We start from the raw sequence: 11910 nt of genomic DNA, 5'->3' as shown, positions 1-11910 counted from the left end.
ATTATTGAATTATCCCCCTTCGATTCGTGCCGTGGCTCCTATTGAGATTCTTCAAATACTTTCTTTCTCCAGTTGGAAACGGTTTATAATACCGGATTCAGCTTCTTGTTCCGATTATTAATCTAATTTTATGTTAGGATCTTTTCGGTTTGAACGGCAGTTTTTTTCTAGCGGTGTCATATGAAATTGTCACCCATAATTATGACCCTAGTATCGATCTATTGCATTTCAATCTGTTTTAGGGTTAGGGTTAGGGGTGGGGGGAAGGGTATCTTTTTTTCTTCACAAATGTAAATAAACCCAATCTGTTTCTTGGATCTTTTCGGTTTGAACGGCAGTTTGTAACATAATTTCTAGGTAACTAAAAAAATTTAAACTTCATATACTGGTAGAATGTGTTTATAAAACATCTTTTTCTCTTGGCTTTATTGAGAAAATTCTATAGTTTGTAAGATATTTGTTGTTGCTTTTTCTTCAATTTCTGTAATTTCAACCAATCACTGACGTCCATTGAGGTAAAAAAAGCATTCTGTGCCGTATGAATATGTCCCTCGTTTAAGAAACAGATTGGGTTTATTTACATTTGTGAAGAAAAAAAGATACCCTTCCCCCCACCCCTAACCCTAACCCTAAAACAGATTGAAATGCAATAGATCGATACTAGTGTCATAATTATGGGTGACACCGCTAGAAAAAACTGCTGTTCAAACCGAAAATATCCTTATGTTATGCTAAATTAAGTTACTAATCAAGAATGTTATTTCTTTAACATCAGTCAGGTGCACTTCCTGTGTCCAATAGTCGTATAACGAAGATGGATAAATAAAGGAAATATAAAAATGTTTTACGACGTGAGATGAAAATGAACTGGTAAGCGATGATTTATTCTCCGTTATAAAATACAATGATTGCCATACATGAAATAAAGGCCGCGAGCTGGCAGAAACGTTAGCACGCCGGGCGAAATGCGTCGCCGTATTTTGTCTGCCGTTACGTTCTGAGTTCAAATTCCGCCGAGGTCGACTTTGCCTTTCATCCTTTCGGGGTCGATAAAGTAAGTACCAGTTCACTGGGGTCGATGTAATCTACTTAATCCGTTTGTCTGTCCTTGTTTGTCCCTTCTGTGTTTAGCCCCTTGTGGGTAGTTAAGAAATATATATGAAATAAAATAAATATAACAGGTTACAACAAAGATCTGTGAGAGACTTTGTGGTCAAGCTGGACTGTTGATCTTGTAGACAAGGTTGACCATACTGTTTAGTGGTGTGTAAAGGCAGCCGTTGGTCTGTTGGTTGTGTGGTTGTTCATACAACAACGATATAAGCAGGTGTCTGGTAGAGATGAAAGCAGAGAGTGGCTGGTGTCAGATACCTCATTGTCAAAGACGAGTTGCGTGTGGTCAGTGACGTGTGCCAAAGAATTTCTTTATTTGCCAATAGGGGCACACATAGAGGGGACAGAACAAGGACGGTCTTTACACAGGGATGGGGTTACAATCATAATGATAAAAAATGGATTAAATCGGTATGTTAAATCGAAAAGATGAATGAGAATAAAAAAATTTAAATCATTATAATAAACACACTTCTTGAGTTTTTACTTAACCCGCCGGCTTTTTTTATGCCCTTTGTTTTCCGTTCCTTTTTTTTTTCCTTCTTTTTCGCCTTGACCGGCTACACTAGCACGGCCCCATTCAATCTCAGCTTCTTTACAACAGTTATCCATCTTTTCTCGAACATTCTTTGAGGCAGGTACTTTTTCTCCGGACGGATCTTTCTTATCAAGTGGTGGTTAAAATGACTGACCAATCCGTGTCCGGAGACAAAGTTGTCTGTCTCAATTCCCCTTCCACGCGTCATCCGTACCCTGTCTTTCAGTATGGCTACTAAACAGAAAAAGGACGCCTCTTTTTCCTTATTAAAGGAAGAAAGCGGTACAATCTTAATGATGGACTCAGTCGATAGCCGTATTCTTTCCGTTTCTGACATCAGTTGTTCGACATAGGTTATCTCTCCCCTCAATTCCCCACAATGTACGAAGGCGTGCGCGACAGTTTCACTGATGCGCCCACACCTCGGGCATGGAGGGGGTGTCAAAACCGTGCCTTGACAACCTCTCTCGAACTGGTAAGGCCGATCGGTAGCACAGCCAAGCCAAGGATTTCTGGAAATTATCCAGAAACCTCAGCCCGAATGTCCCTTCGAACGGGTTGACTAGCTGGTTCACATCGAAGCCCAGAGCCTCCCCAGGACGTCGTCGAACTTGTGCTCTACCAACCCGCTATAAAAATCTGCAGTGGTAGCCCCGCTGCCGGTACTACTCACCCGGGAGAATAGAGTGGGTGCTTGTCTGCACTCCTGCCATTCACCCATTCTAGGTTTTTCACTTGATCCATTTGCCTACGTAGGGACGTTAATTGCGGAAAAAAGAACTTGACGTGCGGTGACCGCACCTGTTCACCATCCAGATAGAGCCAGAGATGTCTCAGCCTCAGCGCAAACTTGCGCATCATCAGCCAAGACATCCCTAACCCACCCTTTAACAGTTTCTGGCAGCAGATAGAGTGCCTCACTAGTGGTGGTTTCCTTTTCCACAAAAAGCGGAAAAGGATCCGTTCCAATTTGGTCAGCCACACGCCCTCCCTAACAAGGATAGCGTCCTACAAGACCAGGTCTAGGTTATGGCCGTCACCTTGTCTGTGACCTCGCTCCAGTTTTTCTCCATCTGGAGATCTGGTCCAAACCAAATCCCGAGCAGTTTAACCGGGCCCTCCGTCCAACGACGCTGTTGGGAGGCATCGACTTGCCCCTCCAGGTGCCGAGTTGCAAGTCGATTGATTTATCCTGGTTAACTTTTGCCCCTGCCACCGCTTCGTATCTTTTGATGGCGTCTTCTACACGAGGTGGCTGCCCTTCATCAGACACGATGATGGTGATATCATCCGTATACGCTGTTGCTACCTTACCGTAACACGCGGGTCTCTCCCCGCAGTCTCCAGCCTCCGCAGCAGTGGATCAAGAGCCAATGCATATAGAAGCAGAGACAGGGGGCAGTCCTGGCGAACTGAACTTTCGATTGCGAACGGCTTCGAGAAGAAGCCGTTCACCCGGACGACTGAATCGATGTCGCTATGCATAGCATTGATCCAGTCACAGAAAGTCGGACCCAGTCCGACCACCCGGAGGATCGCCGCCAGATACCGATGGTCAACCCTATCGAATGCTTTAGACTGGTCTAAAGCATTCTAAATTCACCAGTCTAAATAAGAGGTCTAAATTTACCAGTGCTCCTCCCTTGCCAGGAACTTTACTAACCCTCTCTATGGTGTAGCGAATGAGGTGAAGGTTGTCATGTGCCGTCCTTCCTGGGATGGTGCATGTCTGCGCCTCTCCTACCAGTCGCCTACGACAAGCCTCACTCTATTGGCTAACACCTTGGCCAAAATCTTTAACTCAGTGTTTAGCAGAGCTATGGGCCTGAAATTATTAATGATATCCCCCTTGTTCGGGTCCTTCCTGATCAGTGTTACTACTCTCCGGCTCACAGACTTAAGAATTCTCCCATTCTGCTGCGAGTTTGCGAATACACCGGCCAATATATTCCCGAACAAGTCTGGCATATTTTTATAAAATTCGTACAGTAGACCATCCAGTCTCGGCGACTTGTCCCCGGGGCACTCTGAAAGCACCTTTATAACCTCCGCAGCTGTGATCGGCCTTTCACAGCGCCCAGCCTCACGTACCGAGATACGCAGGCCGCTGGCCAGGAAATCTCAATGTGAAAGGTATAATGGAGTAATATGGAATTCCATTAAATTGGCCTTGCGTAGCAGAAATTTACCAGTTTCTCAATGGGAAGTCGTGCTTCCAGAAGTTTTACATTCGCAATGTTCATTATTATTATGCACGGCAACTAATGAGACCCCGCATGAGAGATTCTAAACGTTCTGTGTGTGGTGTTTCCGTTCCTACTTGGTTAATGGAAGAACCTGTCAAAGTGTTTGTTAAACGACATGTACGCAATAAGTATGATCCGTTAGTAGATGAAGCCCGATTGGTATAAATTAACCCTAACCACGGGAGGGTACAGTACCCAGATGGACGTGAAAGTACTGTGTACATTAGAGATTTAGCCCCTACTGGCAAAACGACTGAGGGGTATCAGTTAAGTAAGGATCAAACTGATGTTGCGGACAATGGTCCTACTCAGATACCATGATCGGTTCTGTCCCACCTACATCAGCTCAAGAACTAGAACCTCAAACTACTTTGCACTGGCGTTCATCCAGAACAAAAAAAGTTCCTGACAGGTTAAATTTATGATTGATGATGTGGTACGCTTATGAAAAGCCTCATTATTACGTTGTTGTGATTGGCTCATGGTTATTTTTGTAATTGGATGTTGTGATTTTAGTTTTGATCACGTGATTTTGATTGTCTCGATTGCTGTTATATGCCTGCAGTGCGACTGCGCGGAGTTCTGTTCTGTTTGCAGACGACATGTTCAGCGTTGATTTTAGTCGAGAATGTAGCAACTCGCTGCATAAAAATGTTATTGCGTTGAAGTTTGGTTTTGCTTATAATTTAGCAATATTTGTTTGTATGGTGTATTGCTGTATTTTTTAGTCGATTAAAACGTTTTAAACTTTGATATTCGAGTTTGGGTTTTTAACATGCGCCAACACAACTGGAAAAAACCGATCAATATAAACAAGTTCGGCTAATCACAAGCTCATGCGACCTGCTGGAACGGAAAGGTCTGTGGAGCCGATATCCAGGAATTTAAGTCTAAGCAACCGTAACGAAAACATCTCACACATAATGACAGTGTAAATCACTTCTGCTACAGTCGGCTTACCAAAATTCTCCGGTTCCTTCTCTTGTCTCCAGTCCATTTTTTGACATCGTCAGTCTATAAATGCTTTTGACAGCCTCTTGCTCTCTTCCCCACCACACTTCTTTTCAAAGAGATTTTAGACTATGATCCGTGACGTATGTCCAAAATATAATAGCTTTGTGAGCTTGAGTCTTGTCAATATGTGTCTTTTGACCTGTCGGGCTTTTCTACAACTGCAGCGTTTGTTACGCTGTCTTTCCAGCGTATTCTTCCAATCTACGAAAGATCAACATCTTTCTCCACTGCTCTGTACATTGTGCAAGTTTTGCCCTGTGGAGGACGATTGGCATAACATGGCAATCTACAAGCTTCAAGTTTAGGTTCAGTGTTATGCTGTTTCTAGTGAAGAGTTTTTTTCATTCTTATGAATGTAGTTTTTTAGCCTTTTACTTTTTGGAATACAATACGTATGTATATGATACATATATACTGTATCATCTATACATTAAAATACAACTACAAAACCAAAGAAAACCTAACATGGGTGAAGAATGGGGGAAAAAATAAGAAAAAATGGGATCTTTTCGGTTTCAACGGCAGTTTTTAACATAATTTCTCGGTAACTAAAAAATTTTAAACTTCATATACTGGTAGAATGTATTGATAAAACATCTTTTTCTCTTGGCTTTATTGAGAAAATTCTATAGTTTGTAAGATATTTGTTGTACTTTTTCTTCAATTTCTGCAATTTCAACCAATCAGTGACGTCTATTGAGTTAAAAAGCATTCTGTGCCGTATGAATATGTCCCTCGTTTAAGAAACAGATTGGGTTTATTTACATTTGGGAAGAAAAAAAGATGCCCTTCCCCCACCTCTAACCCTAACTAATCCTAATCCTAAAAGAGATTGAAATGCAATAGATCGATTCTAGGGTCATAATTATGGGTGACAATTTCATAATGACACCGCTAGAAAAAACTGCCGTTCAAACCGAAAAGATCCAAAAAATGGATGAAAGAAAAAGAAAAAACATCAATGCAACACCAAGTGCTTCAATTGGTCGCTCACCACAAGGTTCAACGGGACCTACTGAAGCAAGCCAACACGCTCGTGGCATTACCATGGGCGATGACGATGCTAAGGCGGTTGAACAGCCAAGCACACTCGCGGGTACCACTTGATACCTTGGTAAGGCGAGCTGTAAACGATGACAAGAATTTCGTTATTAGCGGCCCAGCTCCTCTAACGTCTAAAACGTCACAGGCTGGAAGAAATGGTTCACTGACAAGTCCCGGTACTTAAGAATTTCGTTCCGTTCGGCTATGGAAACAGTGACTCTCCCATTTTGCGTAGCATCCATAATGTGTGAGGAAGCAAAGGAGTCGCAGACTATGACGTCTCAGATGCGGCACCTACCTCTTACCCAGGGACGAAGTTTCTTCCATCGCTTTTGGATAATCCCGCTGACTCCAGAAATGAGGAGATATTAACCGGAACTAGGGTCCGCTTTCCTTTTCTTTCTTCGCTCATGTTTGTATTTTCTTCGGTTTTGAAAACACTCACAAATAGTCAGATGAACGAAACACAAGTCCCTCCACAAAAATAAAGTGTTTTTTTCTTGATTCCCTCCATCTTGCGAACATGGCCATACTCAGAATAGGTAGTATGTGGCTTGGGGTCACATTGGAAGTAGCTCAACGTCTTTAGGTTACCAGATATGGACATGGTAGCTATTAGCAAGACCAGAATTTCTAAGACACGAGCATTTACGAGGGGACACCCAAAAGAAACCGGAATTTTGCAATATTATTTTATTCACTTAGTTTTACATGTTTACACTTTTATCGCCTTCAAAGTATTCTCCATTTGAAGCGTTTTCCACTGTTTAAAGAAGCAGTCCGGGAACTCTTGCGAAGTGATGCCTTTTAACGCCTCCGTCGATTTTTTTCTTCACCTCTTCCACATCTGCAAAACGTTTTTCTTTAAAGACTTTTCTCATCCGGGGGAACAGAAGAAAGTCGCAAGGAAAAAGATCGGACGAATAGGGAGGGTGAGTAAACAGGGTCATGCCATTTTTTTTGCAAAAACTGTCCCACACTCTATAAACTGACTTATTAGGGTGAAGCTATGGTATGATATGGCTTGCTCGGATGTTCCCTAGAATTTGTCTTCTAGTTGCTCCACATAAACCGATTGGCACCTAATTCACCAGACAGAATGTTGAAAGTGGCCGACTAATTCAGACGACTCACCTATTGATGACCTCCGGCACTCGAGTAGAAAGCTTCAGACTTTTGTGCAGACAGACCAATTCTAAACAGTAACGCAATGTCCTGTGAGTATGGACGCGGCGCTCTTCTCTCCTGCCAGTCAGTAATTATTAATATTTTGTTACTGTAAATAGCCAATAGCAAATTATGTCCAGCAATAAATAATAAAGTGAGAGCTTATGAGTTTACTTTAGTTAGTGAACACGCAGCTTTACTCCCGTAAAGAAAGATACAATCTTCACGACACGAGCAGCACGCCACACAGCCATATTGAAACGAGATCGTTTGTTTATTTTCGCAGTTATCAGGCTCACACATTGTAGCCTCTGCACCGCGAAGGAGTACACTCGAGGCCTAAGATTCCTTGCCTGCGCATAATTGCCGTCCGCCACAATCGTAGATTCCACGGCTGCATGCAGAGTTGTCTACGAGTAGGCTAAACATGCGCGCCGGGACTGTGATAAATCTGTTGAAATTCTAAACAATTTTTTTAATTTGTCTTTGGGGATCAACCTGTTCAAGTCGGAGGTGATAAATATGAGCTATGGTGAAGCTGAATTTCAGGACGCTGTACTCAGCATCCGGACCAACTTGGCTGACACCAAGGAACGTTGTCTGCATTCTTGGCTTCCCAATCCTCCCGATAGCCATAACGGACTGCCTGGAGACCAAGCTTGCCTCCTTATCCTGGATGACTGAGAGACTGCACCCCATTAACGCGCACCCGGCATCTTCCTCTTGAGGAAATGTTTTGCTCTGCCTAAGCTTTTTTTCTCGCTATGCAGTGTACCATGTCACTCTCTCACAAACCGCGTCAGTAATATCAATGACACCATCCGGCACTGTGTTGAACTGATCTGCAATATCAGTTTTGACAGTGCCGGCTGGCAACAGGGTAAACTGCCTGTTAGATCCGGTGGTCTTGGTCTCCCTTCCGCATTAGACTTATCTTTTCTCGGTCTCCTCCAGCCGCATTCTCATCGGCGAGAGGCCTTGCCATCCCCCAGGACACGGATGTCCAACGTAACTTGGATGACATCAGATGTAAGTCTATTTTCAAGTGGATTGAGACATCACTAGACCAGTACCGCATCACAGCCAAACATCGGTGCATGGCTCAATTCGGTGCCTTCCTCATCTATCGGTACCTTTCAGGATGATAAGTGCACTCGTGTTGGAGTGGCCCAACGTCTCGGTCTCCGCGTGTTTGAGCTTCACAAATACTGTTGTGGAGCTGTAGTCAATGAATTCGGTCAGCATGCATCATCCTGCAGTCTTAACGCGGACCGATTCTCCCAACACGCCGCTCTGAAGGACATAATTAGAAGGGGCCTAGAGGTGGCTGATTTCCTGTCTTAACTGGAGCCAGTAAGTCTTGACTGCGGAGACGGTAAGTGCCCCGACAGAATAACCTTCCCATTCGAGGGAAGCACGTTATCAGGTTCCATCCTCGCTTCATCGGCTGCAAACCCGAGTATTGCCACCCGTAACGCAAAATAAACAAATACAGGAGCCTGACCAGTCGCTATAAGTTTGTGCTGGTCAGCCTCTTGACATCAGGTATTCTCAGACCCCGCACTGCTGATTTCCTCCGCAAAATCGGGATAACAGCGGCCCCCTGAGAAATGATACTGTTGCAATGAGATACTGCTGGGCGCAGCTGAGCACACCATTTGTTCTAGGATGGGGGATCCATTGCTCCCCTCCTCCTCCATCTTCTGCTGCTTAACTGCCTCTTTTTTTCCTTTTTCTTTTTCAGTTTTTTTTTTTATTTAAATGTTATAATTTAAAATGTGATCAATTGGTTTAAAATAAAAATATACTATCAGATATAAAAAACCCCCAATCAACAGTGAGAAATTACTAGTGAAAACGTGAGATTATGAGTAAAATCGTGATGACTATCTTGTGGAAGAAATTTCATCTCGAAGAATTTGATAGTTTTACATGGATGTTACTAAATAGTCTTCCAGCATGGGAATAAGTAGACTCATTATGTGTAGTGATAAATGAACACTGGATACAAATTGACAACAATATTTTTCGTCAGTGGTCAGTATTTAAAATGAAGGAATGTAATGAAAAAAATGAAGGATAAAAAAGCCATCTATGGCATGAAAAATGGCTTTCTGTTCTACCAACCCACATGGTTCTGGGTTCAGTCCCACTGCGTGGCACCTTGGGCAAGTGTCTTCTACTATAGCCTCGGGCCGACCAAAGCCTTGTGAGTGGATTTGGTAGACGGAAACTGAAAGAAGCCCGTCGTATATATGTATATATATGCGTGTATGTGTTTGTGTGTCTGTGTTTGTCCCCCTAGCATTGCTTGACAACCGATGCTGGTGTGTTTATGTCCCCGTTACTTAGCGGTTCGGCAAAAGAGACCGATAGAATAAGTTCTGGACTTACAAAAGAATAAGTCCCGGGGTCGAGTTGCTCGATTAAAGGCGGTGCTCCAGCATGGCCGCAGTCAAATGCCTGAAACAAGTAAAAGAGTAAACTGAATTTGAAGGGAATACCAGCTCATATTATTATTGCTCAGCGTAATAAGTTGGATGCAACTTCAATAGAAGCGATGTTATACAGGTTGGGGCAGAGAGGATGGCCGTTTTTGAAAAATTCACAAAATCATTAATTTTTGCTGGAAACAAATTTTATTGACATCAATGTGTTCATATTGAATTAGCATTTATCAGAATCAAGTGTGGGAAAACAACATCCATCATGTAGTGTCCGTTTTCATTGATGCATTTCTGAAAGCGTTCTTCGAAGTTGGCCTCCGCTCTCTCCGGCATTGCTCTGTCGATCTAGGCGACTTCCACACGAATAGTTTCTTTCATGTCGTCCAATGTACGGGGCTTATGCGCGTACACACGTGCATTGAGGTTTCCTCACAGGAAATAATCACACATGGACAAATCAGGAGACTAGCGGGTTGGATGGAGGGGTGGGCAAGAAATGTCAGCAAATGAGGTGATCACCGAAAAGAGAGAGAGCGAAGAACGTCTATTGATGCACTGGCTGTATGGGTTGTCGCCCCATCCTGCTGAAACAACACACGTAGAATAGGCATATGTTTTCGTCGTAATTCAGACACAAAGAAGCTGTGTATAATCTCGGAGTTCACAGTAACAACATTTTCTTTATTGTCTTCAAAAAAGTAAGGATCAATGACGGCAGCTTTTCCAACAGCACATCAGACCGTCACTTTTGGGCTGTGCAGTGGCCATTCGTGCAGTTCTCTTGGATTTTCAAGAGCCCAATAACAACAGTTCTGTTGATTCACCATGCAATTGAGATGAAGATGAGCCTCATCACTCATTAGCAAAACGAGATTGTTATTTGCCTCAAAAATTGCTTCCATCTGATGTGCGAAGTTAAGCCGCTGTGCATAGTCCCATGGTTTCAACTGTTGCCCAATTTGTACGGGTAGAAATGCAAGTTTCCATGCAAAATACGCCTTACCAATCGGTTACCGATGCCCAGTTTAGTGGAATGCTTCCGAGCAGAGCGATTCGGACTCCGTATCGAAGCTTTCTGACGCGTTCCACATTTTCTGGGTTCCGTACTGTTCGTGGCACCCCAACCAATCCCCAATTCATTAGTGTACCTCGTGTACGTAGTGCATTCATCCAACGCAAGATTGTGTTACGGGTGGGAACAGCCTGATTTCGGTGAATGTTGAAGTGACGCCGAAACTCACACTGAACTGCTGTGACAGACTCGTTATTCTTCACGTAAATGTCGTAGGCAAACACACAATGCTCTATCGTTCACAGCGCCATGGCTTCACTGGAAAAAAAATGGTAAGACATCACGGACCGAATGGTACCTGTCGGACAGATCTCCCTCCTCATGGGGGTTGAGTAATAGCCATTTCAAAAACGTCCATCCTCCTGCGCCACCCTGTATAAGAACCAAAACTGTCAGTACAAGGAATTTTGTAAGGACCTCATCAGTGAAATATATATATAGGCGCAGGAGTGGCTGTGTGGTAAGTAGCTTGCTTACCAACCACATGGTTCCAGGTTCAGTCCCACTGCGTGGCACCTTGGGCAAGTGTCTTCTACTATAGCCTCGGGCCGACCAAAGCCTTGTGAGTGGATTTGGTAGACGGAAACTGAAAGAAGCCTGTCGTATATGTATATATATATATGTGTGTGTGTTTGTGTGTCTGTGTTTGTCCCCCCAACACCACTGTTGTGTTTACGTCCCCGTAACTTAGCGGTTCGGCAAAACAGACCGATAGAATAAGTATTAGGCTTACAAAGAATAAGTCCCGGGTCGATTTGCTCGACTAAAGGCGGTGCTGAAACATGTAAAGGAGTAAAAGAGAGTATATATAAAGCAATTTATGTTTTTTTTTTCCACATATTTTTGTGAAATCAATTTAATTTTAATTGCAACATGTTTAGATATGTGAACATACATTAGAATTCATTTGAATTAAAATGAGATGTCCCGTATTTGTGTTCATCAAACCTGGCAATAATACATATACAGCCTCTCATAGAGATTAATTTGCTCAAAAACATAAAATCTTGGTATAGATATTGCCTTTGTTACCATATTAAATTCTTTGCTTACTAACTTTATTCTAAACCCTACACTGATCTCTATGAACAAAATACTTAATGCACCAGTGATCCTCATATTCATAAACACTTGTGCCAGTTGCATTGCCTTGCCTCCTCTACACCTATTTGCACATTCCACCCCACTGATTGATAGACCAAACTTTTTTTCCGAATCGCAAAAGCACATATTATTTTTTTACAGACCTCAACTTGTCCGCTCACAAAT

The 11910-nt window shown here is 43.0% G+C and overlaps 1 long non-coding RNA gene across 1 annotated transcript in view; it reads left to right on the top strand.

Moving 5' to 3' along the window:
• The window catches only part of LOC118766206, a 14690-nt gene extending 8449 nt beyond the window's left edge, over positions 1-6241 (top strand). The window contains exon 3 of the long non-coding RNA XR_005002113.1: positions 5862-6241. This is a non-coding gene — a long non-coding RNA (uncharacterized LOC118766206). The remainder of the gene's footprint in view (positions 1-5861) is intronic.
• The last annotated feature ends 5669 nt before the right edge of the window (positions 6242-11910 follow it).

This window comes from Octopus sinensis, linkage group LG15, assembly GCF_006345805.1.
Source record: "Octopus sinensis linkage group LG15, ASM634580v1, whole genome shotgun sequence".
Lineage (NCBI taxonomy): Eukaryota > Metazoa > Mollusca > Cephalopoda > Octopoda > Octopodidae > Octopus > Octopus sinensis.
This window is presented reverse-complemented; position numbering and strand designations above follow the sequence as displayed.